Below are 12,238 nucleotides of genomic sequence, written 5' to 3'. Positions count from 1 at the left end.
TGGTTATTATTCTTCTCCCTGAAGGAAAATAAACTTTTCATTCAAGGAAGTATTTCAGTGAGGTCAGGATAATGCTGGGAAGGATGCCTTGCAGATTTTTGGTTTGTTTGGTTTTTTTCTTTTTTTAGATTTTACTAGGTAAAATCTTGGAAGGCCCAGCTAGGGAACCCAAACACAAGAAAATCAGAAAGGACGTACTCTCCCTGCCCAACTCCTAAAACTGAAGCTGGAAACAGGAGGAGGTGAGGGAAGCATTTTGCTTTAACAGCCTGCATTTACTTGTTCATTTCAGATTCAGATTTCTGCAATAGAGTGAATCATTTCCATGTTGGGATTAATTAGAAGAGTGTAATGCCACCAGTGGTTCTTCCAAAAAAATAGTAATTTCCTGTCTGACCTTCAAATTAGGTAGATTTATCTATGTGATGACTGCTGCCATTTGTGAAAAGAGCTGAATAAGATCTCAAGGGATATTTCAGAAACAGCCAATGTGCCAGTGAACCGTTCTATTCATAAAGTATGAATTATGAGTAACTGCCTTTTTTTTTTTTTTTTTTTTCTGTCATGCTTTTTAATAAAGAACTGAAAGGCAGTACCATGGAATGCCCGGATTAAAGTTGTGTCTGGAGACCTTTTAATCTAACCCTCTACCAGCAGGTGGCAGCCACCTAGAGGAGGGTCTCTTAAGTATGGTCCACAAAACCCCTAGATCGGGGTCCCCAACCTCTGGGCCACAGTAATGGTATCTCCTGTCAGATCAGCAGTGGCATTAGATTAGAAATAAAGTACACAGTAAGTGTAATGCACTTAAATCATCCCAAACCATCCCCACCGCCACCACCCTATCCGTGGAAAAGTTGTCTTTCATGAACCCTATCCCTGGTGCCTGAGAGGTTAGGGACCACTGTTCTAGATCATCCATGTGAAGACTTCAGTGAGCTCATACAGCCATTGAAATTGTAGGGAAAGTTCTGGGCATTTGCCTTTCTGCATGGGAGCAATCTCTAATTTCCATCAATTTCTCTAAAGGATCTTTTGACCAAAACATTTACAAATCACTGTTTGACCAGTCTTTTTACAAGGCATCTATGATATTTGAATGGTTGGCTGGGGAAATGCCCACAGCCTGAGGGAATCAAACCAGCTCTGGCCACCCTAAGGGAATCTGCATCTATGGGACTCTCTGGATACAGAAGCAATCAGGAAAGTGCCACAAAAAATTCCCCCCTAGGAAGTGCTTCTTCCTGCAGTCACCAGTTTCCTTCCCGTCCCAGTTGAAGCTGGATTTTGCCTCCGCCCCAACCTCCACAGCCACGCCTGAAGCTGGTCATCAGCCTGTGGAAGATCTGGAGATGCCATTAGGGTTGAGGGACATGGCAGCCCTGTCGGTGTGTGACTAAGGTGGTGATGGGGAAGCCGGCATAGATCCCTCTGTGTGGTGGTCATAGATCTGTTCACAAACGGAACTTGGGAAAATTTTCAGATTCACAACTTTTTTTTTTATTGTTTCTGATGAGTAAACACACTCCTAACAATTTTTCTTACAATCCAGCACTGTGAGAAGTTGAGAGTCTATTCGTGCTTCCCATATTTATCCCTTCAGCACCACTGCCCCTCTCCAAGCAGGATTTTTCTCTCGTAGGCTGAAAAACTCACTTTCCCAGTAAAATCCCTTCTTTTTTTTTTTTTTTTTTTTTTGGTAAGTCTTTATTCATATACAGAGTGTTGAAAATAGAGATTTTACTGCTGTTAATTGCGTGGGTCTGAAGGAAGGGCTCATTTCGCGCTGCAAGGGGCAAAGGGGGACGTGGAGGGGGCACGCGCGCTCCTTCCGGGTGGCCCGCGGGGCACTTGACCTGAGGCTGCTGTCAGTCATCCGGCCTCCGCGGCGGCGCGCTGCCCCTTCTCCCACCCGGGTGGTCCCAGAACTGGGGCAACAATGACCAGCTCTGTGTGGCCTGTACTGGGGGCCAGAGCCGTTGGTAGGCGTCATGCCGAAAGCAGACTCCGAATGAATAAACCGTCAGAAAAAGCCGAGAAGCAAGAGCCGAGAAAGCTAAGTTCGAGGAAGGCCGAGTTCTAAGAGAGAAAGCGGGAAATTGGAAAACTCGGGGATAAATGAAGTAGGGCCTGGGGGAGCGATACCCATAATAGCCACCGGGGGGAGCCCGGAGCTCTTCGCAGGAAGGAACTGCACTTCCTCTTGGAGAACTCGCTTGAATTAGCTCAATATGAAATTCCAAGGTCTGCAATGCAGAGGGAAGATCAATATGTGAAAGCCATCAAAGGGTTTAAAACTCGACCCCGCCCCACTTCCCTTTTCCCTCTGGTCATCCTACTTCTCCAGTCCTCTCTCCCAGGAGCCTCTTCCTTTCTGGATATTCTGTTTAGTCTCCCCGGTGGACCTGCCTCTCTCTCCTCCCACTTCCTTTTTTGATACCACCTTGTTCTAGATTATTATCTTCACATCCTATCACTTATGTTTTCTAAGCACAAAACAGGTACACAGAAAGTGGCATGGGAGCATTTTTTTTCAGCTCATCTTTATGCCTGCAAAACTTCCCTCTTTATCCCTGCAAAACCAGTATCTCAACCTTCAGTTTGGAAACAGTCTCATTTTATTGAACATACACATTCAAGTAGGATTGTCAGATAAAATACAAGACAGCAGATAAATCTGAATACTAACAATAATGTTTTAGTTTGAGTATTAAATAGCAAATAATGTTTTAGCGTGTGTCCCAAAATATCATAAGGGCAACCTGTATTTTTTGGTTAACTTGGCTACCCTACATACAAGTGAAATGAAGAATTCAAGACTATGCTTGCTTCAGTGAAATGAATATTATAGGTGACAGAGTTCGTGTGATTGTTAAAATAATTATCCTAATTTTTAATTTATCTTTGTAGACAAAAACATGTGTAAAAGGCAGCCCAAATCTGGGACATTTCTTCCTATTTATTTACTTTGGGGACTTCATCACTTATTATGTGATGTAATATATTGTAAATCACTGCATGGTCTTAAATAGATTAAATAGTGTTTCAGTTATCCATGCTTGAAATATTTTAGGCTCACATCTGTTTTTCTTCTCTTTTCATTTTTCCCCCTTTCCTTCTCTTACCCCTTCCTCCTGTCCTCCCCTGCCCCTACCCAACTCCAAACATAAGATATTTTCTGTAATCTGTTACAGAGCTGAGCAATTTGGCATTCACATATTGTTTTCCAATGTGAACATATTTTTTTCATTTGGGGTGCTCTTTTTTAAAAACGCACCCATATTCTTTTCATATTGCACTATCCAAAGACCGTCATTTTCCAGCTATTGTAAAGTTGGAAAGGAGGCATTTTTCAAAGTCTTCTGAGGAAACTGTAGCCTCTGTGGTTGGGCATCATTCCCACAAAAGCCCCTTCTTTCAGCCGAAGCTGAAAGAGATTAAAAAGTAGGGCCCAATTGGTGCTGCAGAAGGAGCACAAAATATGCCCCTTAAAAATTATAAAGTCTTTCCCAATAATCACATACACACAGCCAGCTTATGGTGGGTCTTGCAAAAGATGGTGTCAGATGACAACTTTTGGGTTTCCCTTCCGAATCTGTAGGTTCAAGAGATTAAGAAAAAAAGGCTGAAGGCAGCCAGCCAGGAGCTTGCAGACATAGCAGGAAAAAATAAAGAAGACCATCCAAGAGTCATCTCAGCCCCCAAAGGAACTTACGATCCATCTGGGGAGAACTTAGCACTCAAAGTTCTGTCAACAACACAAGTCTGAAAACTCTCACCAAATTCCATGGCCTTGGCACTACAGGGCTTCAATAAAGAATTATTCCATGTAAGCTGATGATGAGCCATTAGATGAAGAAGTAGAACCTCTACACATGTGTTAGGAAACTAACACAGCTAGGCTAAAAGTATCAATACCTTCATGCTTTCTCAAACTTAAAGGCCTTTGGCTGGCTTCAGAGTGATGGTTGAATCCAAACCTGTATATGACCATGCTGGCTGAATCCACACTATTAACCCTAAGTTCTTGGGCAGTTTCTTCAAGATCCCTGAACTATCTTGCTTAACCCTGGAACATAAGCTATTGGCTTCATGGTGATAGTGGTTACCTGGACAAGGAAATGTGAGTTCAAGTCCCTGGCTTGCTTTTTTTTTTTCTTTCTTTTATTTATTTTTTATTTGGCTGTGCTGGGTCTTAGTTGAGGTATGTAGGATCTTTAGTTGTGGTACGCAAATTCTTATTTGTGGCATATGGAATCTTGTTTCCTGACCAGGGATCAAACCTGGGCCACCCCTGCATTGGGAACTTGGAATCTTAGCCATTGGACCATCAGGAAAATCCCTGACCTGTTTTTAGCCAACTGTGGTACCCTGACCTAAACCTTCAGGCTCCCCTGTAAGTCCTTATCTGTACACGTGGAGGTTAAATGAAACCCAGATTCTCCACACCAAATTTCCTCTCAGGTTTCCATATACCAGAGGAGGTTTAATGGGGCTCTCTGGTCAACCACACTTGGCTTCAGCTTTCCTTATCAACAGGTATAATAAGACCTCCGCAACAAAAAGTCCTAATGGGACTTTCCTGGTGGCTCAGATGGTAAAGCATCTGCCTACAACGCGGGAGACCCGGGTTCAACCCCTGCGTTGGGAAGATCTCCTGGAGAAGGAGATGGCAACCCACTCCAGTATTCTTGCCTGGAAAATCCCATGGACGGAGGAGCCTAGTAGGCTACAGTCCATGGGGTTGCAAAGAGTCGGACACGACTGAGCGACTTCACTTTCAACATGTAATGAGAATTAAATAAATGAAAATTATAAAATTCTCAGCACAGCTCAAGGCACTTAGGAAGATTCTTAAGGTGTCTAGAATAAAACCGGCTTAGTAGAAAAAGAAGAGGCGCACGGATGATGCTGGAGGAGGGGAAGGTGGCTCCTGACTCCATCTGAGCCCACAGAGCAGGAAAGAACTCCCGGAGCATGCCACAGACCAACCTCCTCTGGGAGGGAGGTTTTGCGGAGGCCCATCACCCCTAGAAACGAGCATCCTGAGAAACTGCCAGGCCGGAGGGGCCCAGGCCTCTGCGTGCACCCAGGGTACAGGCAACCCCTGCCAGTCTCCTCCAAGGCCTTTGTCAGGCCCGGCTCTCCCAGCAGCCCCGCGCTGCATGGCGGTTTTGTCAAGGGCACAATTCGACACTCTGAGGGGACCACCCAGCTTCCTCCCGGGTCTCCCAGAGAACAAAACCGCCTCTCTGTGTGCCAGCAACCTCCCCCTCTGCCAGGCCCCTTCCAGCCGCCCTGCTCCCTGCCAAGGGGAAACGGAGAGGCAGTCAGGCCCACACTCTGTGGGAACCCAAGGGCGGGTGCGCTAATGAGCTGTCCCCAGCTCCAGGCCAGGCTCTCGGTACCTGGAATACTGCTGCCACCCTGTGGCAGAGGTCTTTCTCTAGGCTCTCCGGAGGGGCCCGCCAGATCAGACGAGGCAGAAACACCGGGCACTTGCTGTAAACTCATGACTGAGACTGGAGCAAAGGCTAGAGAGACAGAAAAGAGTTCAGGAGTCTGAAAGAAAAGGGAACCCGAAGTAGTGTATGTCTATGGCAGGGATTCTCCAAGTGTGGTCCCTGGACCAGCGCTATCAGTATCGCCTGGGAACAAACTAGAAATGCAGATTATCAGATTCCACCCTGGATCTACACAATCAGAAAAGCCCAGCAGGCTGTTTTTACAAGTCCTCCAGGTGATTCTGAAGCACGTCGGAGTTTGAGAACTACTGGTCTAGAATCTAAACAGAAATGGAGTTTGGAATTGACAGACCAGGGTCCTAATCCCCGCCTTGCCTGTTAACCGTGTGACTCTGGGCCAGTTAATTCACTTCACCATACCTCAATTGGCTCATCCCTATCAGAGTCATAATCATTCCTCTTTTCTAGGATCTTGTTGAAGATTCTATCGGAAACACAGGTAAAAGACCAGCACATGCACCGGCCTGATCAGTGGGGCATGTTTGAGGTGTTATCATAATGGAGTCATAAACTTGTTTACAGTCTCACAAGGATAAACAGAGAAGATTCTGCCCTTCATCTGTTTACAGATATTGATAGAGTGCCCGCCATGTGCAGACACAGTCATGGCAATTTAGGAATAGCATGCACAGACAATTCTAAGAAATGTGGAAATGCATTCGAATAAACGTGGACTTATAAGGATGCCTTGGACTGAATACAAGTCCCTCCACTAGATTAAAGCCCTAACCTCCAATGTGATTGCATTTGGAGATGGGGCTTTTAGAAGGTAATAGGGTTAAATGAAGCCACAAGTATAGGGGTCTAATTTGACAAGATTTGTGATCCTCTCTCTCTCTCTCTCTCTACACACACACACATACACATATGCCAAGGAAAGGTCATGTGAGCACACAGCAAGAGGACTGCTATCTTCAATCTTGAAGGAGCGGCCTTGCCAGAACCTGACCATGCTGACACTCTAAGCTTGGATTCCCAGCCTCCAGGCTATGAAAAAATGAAATCTCTGTTGTTTAAGCCACTCAGTCTGTGATATTTTGTTAAGACATAGGCTCAAACTGTAATCATTGTGAGGGATAATAAAGCTGTGTAAGAGCCTGGAGAGGGATTAGAGAACTATTTAAATAGGGTGGGAACTTCCCTGATGGTCTGGTGGCTAAGACTCCATGCTCCCAGTGCAAGGGGCCTGGGCTCAATCCCTGGTCAGGAAACTAGCTCCCACATGCTGCAGCTTCTTAGCTGGGATCTTTCCCACAAGTGAAGTGAAGTCAAAGTCATTCAGTTGTGTCCGACCCTTTGCGACCCCATGGACTATACAGTCCATGGAATTCTCCAAGCCAGAATACTGAGTGGGTTGCCATGCCCTTCTCCAGGGGGTCTTCCCAACCTAGGGAGCGAACCCAGGTCTCCTGCACTGCAGGTGGATTCTTAACCATCTGAACCACCACGGATCCTCTATTTTGTCTCTCACTTCTCTGTTGGTCCTTCAGGTTGACAAACCCAGTCCTTGCCCAGCTAAATAGTCTTCTGTGATAATGTGGCATCTTTCAGTGCCATTCCCTAGACTTTCTGCTCCCTCTTCTCTTCTCCACCTTCTTCCTCCAACCCTGGGACTCACTCCCACACACACAAGGTTACTGTTCAGACCTGCTGGCTGTCGGCCTGATATCCACACTGCACAGGAAATGAGAGAGGTCTGAGTGAGCAAACCATACCGTAATACCCTCTGCTGGCACAGGGCAGCGCAGCACAGAAGTCTCTGCCCATGGAGTTCTCCTCAGCTTAGGTAACACCAGCTTCTTAAAGAAGGTACTTCTCTCCTGGCTGCATCTCTTTTAATAGCTGAGAGGGATGGGGTTTTAATAACTGGAAGGGATGGGGTTCTGCCACCCACAGTACTCCCTCCATCAATCTCCTAATGAAACCCCGACTGTCTAGTTCACCAGGCCTGGGTTTTGATAAGCTAAGGAAGGATGTGAGGAAATTGAGAAAATCTCTCTTCACAATGTCTGCTCTCAGGTCTGTTGCCTCGAAATAAGATCTTATTTTGAGAATCAGAACGTGAATACCATTGATTTCTTTCTGCTGTAATTATCCTAATTTCTTGAGGCAGATTAAGTGTCCTTGGCCAGGCTTGGCAGAAAATATATTCCGAAAAGCAAAAGAGGAAATCTTGTCAACTTTTTTCCTGCCAAAATATTATGTAATTATTATAATACCAATTATTATTATAGAAAAATGAGGCTGTAGTGATTAGGGAAATTTCACTGGGGTTCTTTTTCATACAAGGGGTTTTTCCAGTGTCTTTTCAAAGACGCTTTTCACTTCTATCTAAGAAGTCCCTTTTGGACTTCCCTGGTGGCTCAAACAGTAAAGCGACTGTCTACAATACAGGAGACCCGGGTTCAATCCCTGGGTCAGGAAGATCTCCTGGAGAAGGAAATGGCAACCCACTCCAGAACTCTTGCCTAGAAAATCCCATGGACAGAGGAGCCTGGTGTTCATAGGGTCGCAAAGAGTTGGACATGACTAAGTGACTTCACTTTCACTAAGAAGTCCCTTTAAGATGTATTCATTTATGAAATTCAAGCTACGTTAGGCTTTTATGTCTGGCATAGGTTTCTCCCTGCTCAGTGCCCTCCAATTGTCCCCTCCCCATAAGGTTGTGACTTGCCCTGGGTCAGGTTGCCAGTCACCTGGGTCCTTTGCTGCACATGGAAGGAAAGACTATGAATACATGTTGGGGAAACCTGGCAAGTTACAGGCCATGGGGTTACAAAGAGTTGGACAGGACTTAGCAACCAAACAGCAACAAATAACGTTGCTGGGGGAAAAGCTGAAGAGTCTTAGAGCTCAGACCCTGTCAAGGACCCCAGCCCCCTGCAGGGTCATGCTTGAACCAAGCCCAGCCATTTTTCTTGATTAAGAGTCCTCTTGAAGTGGAGAGGAGGCTTGAAGTAAAAATAATGGACATGTTTTTCAAATCCACTCCCCAAAAGGACAGGAAAGCTTTAACATAGGAAAGAGGTCACCATTTTCTATTCATTTCCTGCCTTAAGGGAAATAAGAAACTAGAGTGACACTCTCGGGGGTCATTATTGGACGAAATCAAGAAGTCTCTCTAAGAATGGAAAGGACACTCCCTCACCTACATGTCTCAAACTCAAACTCCAAACAAATGCTCCCTTGTTCCCACCCTGGCCCAGCTATGCCCTTCTGAGATGCAAGTCACTCCAGAGTGGTTAAGCAGTCAGGGCCTTACAGTCAGGAGCCTCAAGTTCAAATCAGACACTTCCAGTTACTCACTATGTGTCCTGGGACACTAATGTCACTTCTCTGAACTTAATGTTTTCTCATTTGGTGGTTTTCTGGGGATTTAATTAGGCAATGCTTACTCAGCAGGTAAAGAAACTGCTTGCAATGCAGGAGATGTGGGTTCAATCCCTGGGTTGGGAAGATCCCCTGGAGAAGGTAATGGCAACCCACTCCAGTATTCTTGCCTGAATCATCCCATGGACAGAGGAACCTGGAGAGCTTCATTCCAAAGGGTCACAAAAAGTTGGACATGACTGAGCACACACAGCATACATATAACTCATGGCCAGCACACAAACATGCTAGAGCTGAATACAGCTGAAAATCCATGTCCAGTCTAGCCACACCAGGGATTTGCTGCTGTGTCACTTCTGATTGGTCAGCATCCATGCATCAGTGATTGTAAAGTATGTTCACTATCACCTCCAGGTATTTTATCATTAATGTTATTATTCCTCTTGTTTTCACACTGTGTATCCCTGGTGACTTTATCTAGAGAGAGAGAGACAGAGATCTTACCACAGGATGGCAGCAAATAATCTTCAAAGTCCTTCCCAACTCTAAAATTTCATGAGTCTTCAAAGATGATCTATAGCTAGAACTGAGTAAGGCCAAAGAGAACTCATGTCAAAGCTCTGGGAGGTGGTGAGGGACAAGGAAGCCTGGCGTGCTGCAGTCCATGGAGTCTCAAAGAGTCAGACAGGACTGAGCCGCTGAAAAACAACAAAAAGAGGGCTGAACTGTAACAACTATAAATCCAGCAAGTTGCTAGAGCCATGAGGAGCATCCTTCTCTGCTCATTCCCATCCAGGCAAAAATCTTCAGGGGCTGCTTAGAGAGTCTATGGGTGTTCTTAGAGCTCAGAGCATTTCTCCACCTCCCTGCCTTCCTTCTCTTTATCCTTCGCTCTCCCTTGATTGTGTATAATCTCTCTCATTCTCTCTGGCCCTCAGACTGAGGATTCAGACAGCTTACAAGTTTTTCATTTCCATTCCCCCTAAGGCATTATCTCTCTCATAATGATTCCTCTGGCTCCATGTTCTGAAGCTTGCCTGCACTGACATGGTCCAGGATCCGTATGTGTGTCTATATATACACATACATGGTATGCATATATACCACATCTTCTTTATCCATTCATCTATTGATAGACACTTATGTTGCTTCTATATCTTGGTTACTGTAAATAATGCTGCTATGAACATTGAGGTGCATGTACCTTTTCAAATTAGTATTTTTGTTTCCTTTGAGTATATACCCAAGAGTGGAATTGCTGGCTCATTTGGTAGTTATATTTTAATTTTTGAGAAACCTTCACACTGTTTTTCACAGTGGATGAACCAATTTACATTCCTACCAAGAGTGTGCAAGGTCAACACGTATTTATCATGTACCCCAACTCTGGCTTTAGAGAGGTAAGTCTGAATCCTGACTCTGCTGTCTGCTAATTGTGTGACTTGGGGAAGGTTTACACCCTCTCTGAGCCTCGATGCCTTCATCTGTCAAATGGAGATATGACAACATCTGCCTTGCTATGGTAGCTGTGAGGATAGGTGATCATGCACACGTACAGCAGGTAATCACAAAAGAGGCTTTACTGTCACAAAACAGATTCAGGGAACTTATAACCTAATGGGGAGCAGAGATACAATTACAACACAAGAAAACACTGCCAGGCTTTCCTGGTGGTTCAGTGGTTAAGAATCTGCCTTGCAATGCGGAGGACACAGGTTTGATCCCCGGTCCACGGGGCAGCTAAGCCTAGGAGCCACAGCTATTGACCTGTGCTCCAGAGGCTGAGAGCCACAACTACTGAAGCCCATGTAAGTAGAGACCATGCTCCAAAACAAGGGAGGCCACTGCAGTGAGAAGCCCATGCCCCGCAAATAGAGTAGCCCCTGCTATCCACAGCTAGAGAAAGCCCGCCTGCAGCAACGGAGACCCAACATAGCCAAAAGTAAGTAAATAAAATATTTTTTAAAAAGAAAACTCTGCCAGTGTTCACATGGATTCTTATGTCAGGGATTCAGAAGAGTTGAAGCGCTAGGAAATCAGTCTCTTCCTCGGGTGACATAATTCAGAGGCTCTTGCAGACTGAAAAAATCCAGGCAGTTAATTATAAAACAAATCTCATTACCCTGGTAATAAGTATTTATTACCCTGAAAATTAAAAAGCCAGTTTGCCCAGCTCTCCCTCAGCATGTCACAGGGCTCCTCAGCTAGAATTCTCCAAATGGGATGTCTGACCCACAGTCACATGCCCATTCATAATTCTACCTTAATATCAACAATATTTTGAGCATCTACTGTTAACCAGCCAAGCTCAGATCCTAGAAGGGAAAAACCATTAAATGAGCAATAGTATTTGTGTAATTGGGCTTCCCTGGTAGCTCAGTTGGTAAAGAGTCCGCCTGTAATGCAGGAGACCCCAGTTCGATTCCTGGGTCAGGAAGATCCCCTGCAGAAGGGATAGGCTACCCACCCCAGTATTCTTAGGCTTCTTTGGTGGCTCAAATGGTAAAGAATCCACCTGCATTGCGGAGACCTAGGTTCAATCCCTGGGCTGAGAAGATGCCCTGGAGAAGGGAAAGGCTACCCACTCCAGTATTCTGGCCTGGAGAATTCCATGGACAGAGGAGCCTGGCGGGCTCCAGTCCATGGGTGTCAAAGAGTCGGACACAAGTGAGCAACTTTCACTTTACGATCACGTCACATTTGTGTGATTAGTACTAGGAGAGAGTTAGACAGGGGAATTCCAGTGAAGCTGTTACTGTAAACTGGGTATGTCTTCCTCTCCCCAAACCTCTAAGAAGCATTATTCCGGCTCTCTGCCTCTGAGCGTGATTATGCCTGAACTACTCGCACAAGATTATTCTATTTTTAAGGATTTCCAGGCACTGGTTTTAGGATATAATCTCCCTTCCACATGAAATAGTCTGGTTTAGTTAAACTGTAATTTCTCTAGCCACATATAATATAAAACCCATCAAATACAATATACATGGAATCTAGAAAGATGGTATAGATGAACCTGTTTGCAGGGCAGCAGTGGAAACGCAGACATAGAGGACAGACTTATGGACAAGGGCGGAGGGAGGAAGGAGAGGGTGAGATGAGTGGAGAGAGCAGCACGGAAGCATATACACTGCCAGATGTGAAACAGATAGCCAATGGAAATTTGCTCTAAGACTCAGGGAACTCAAACCAGGGCTCTATAACAACCTAGAGGGGTGGGAAAGGATGGGAGGTGGGAGGGAGTTCAAGAGGGAGGGGACGTATGTACATCTATGGCTACTTCATGTTGATGTGTGGCAGAAATCAAACCAATGTTGTAAAGCAATCATCAATCAATTAAACATAATTTAAATTTTTTAAATAAGACAAAAAAGAAAACCCTC

The sequence above is a fragment of the Bubalus kerabau genome, chromosome 18 (genome assembly GCF_029407905.1).
Source record: "Bubalus kerabau isolate K-KA32 ecotype Philippines breed swamp buffalo chromosome 18, PCC_UOA_SB_1v2, whole genome shotgun sequence".
In the NCBI taxonomy this organism is placed as follows: domain Eukaryota; kingdom Metazoa; phylum Chordata; class Mammalia; order Artiodactyla; family Bovidae; genus Bubalus; species Bubalus kerabau.
The sequence above is the reverse complement of the archived record's forward strand: the minus strand, read 5'-3'. Positions refer to the sequence as shown.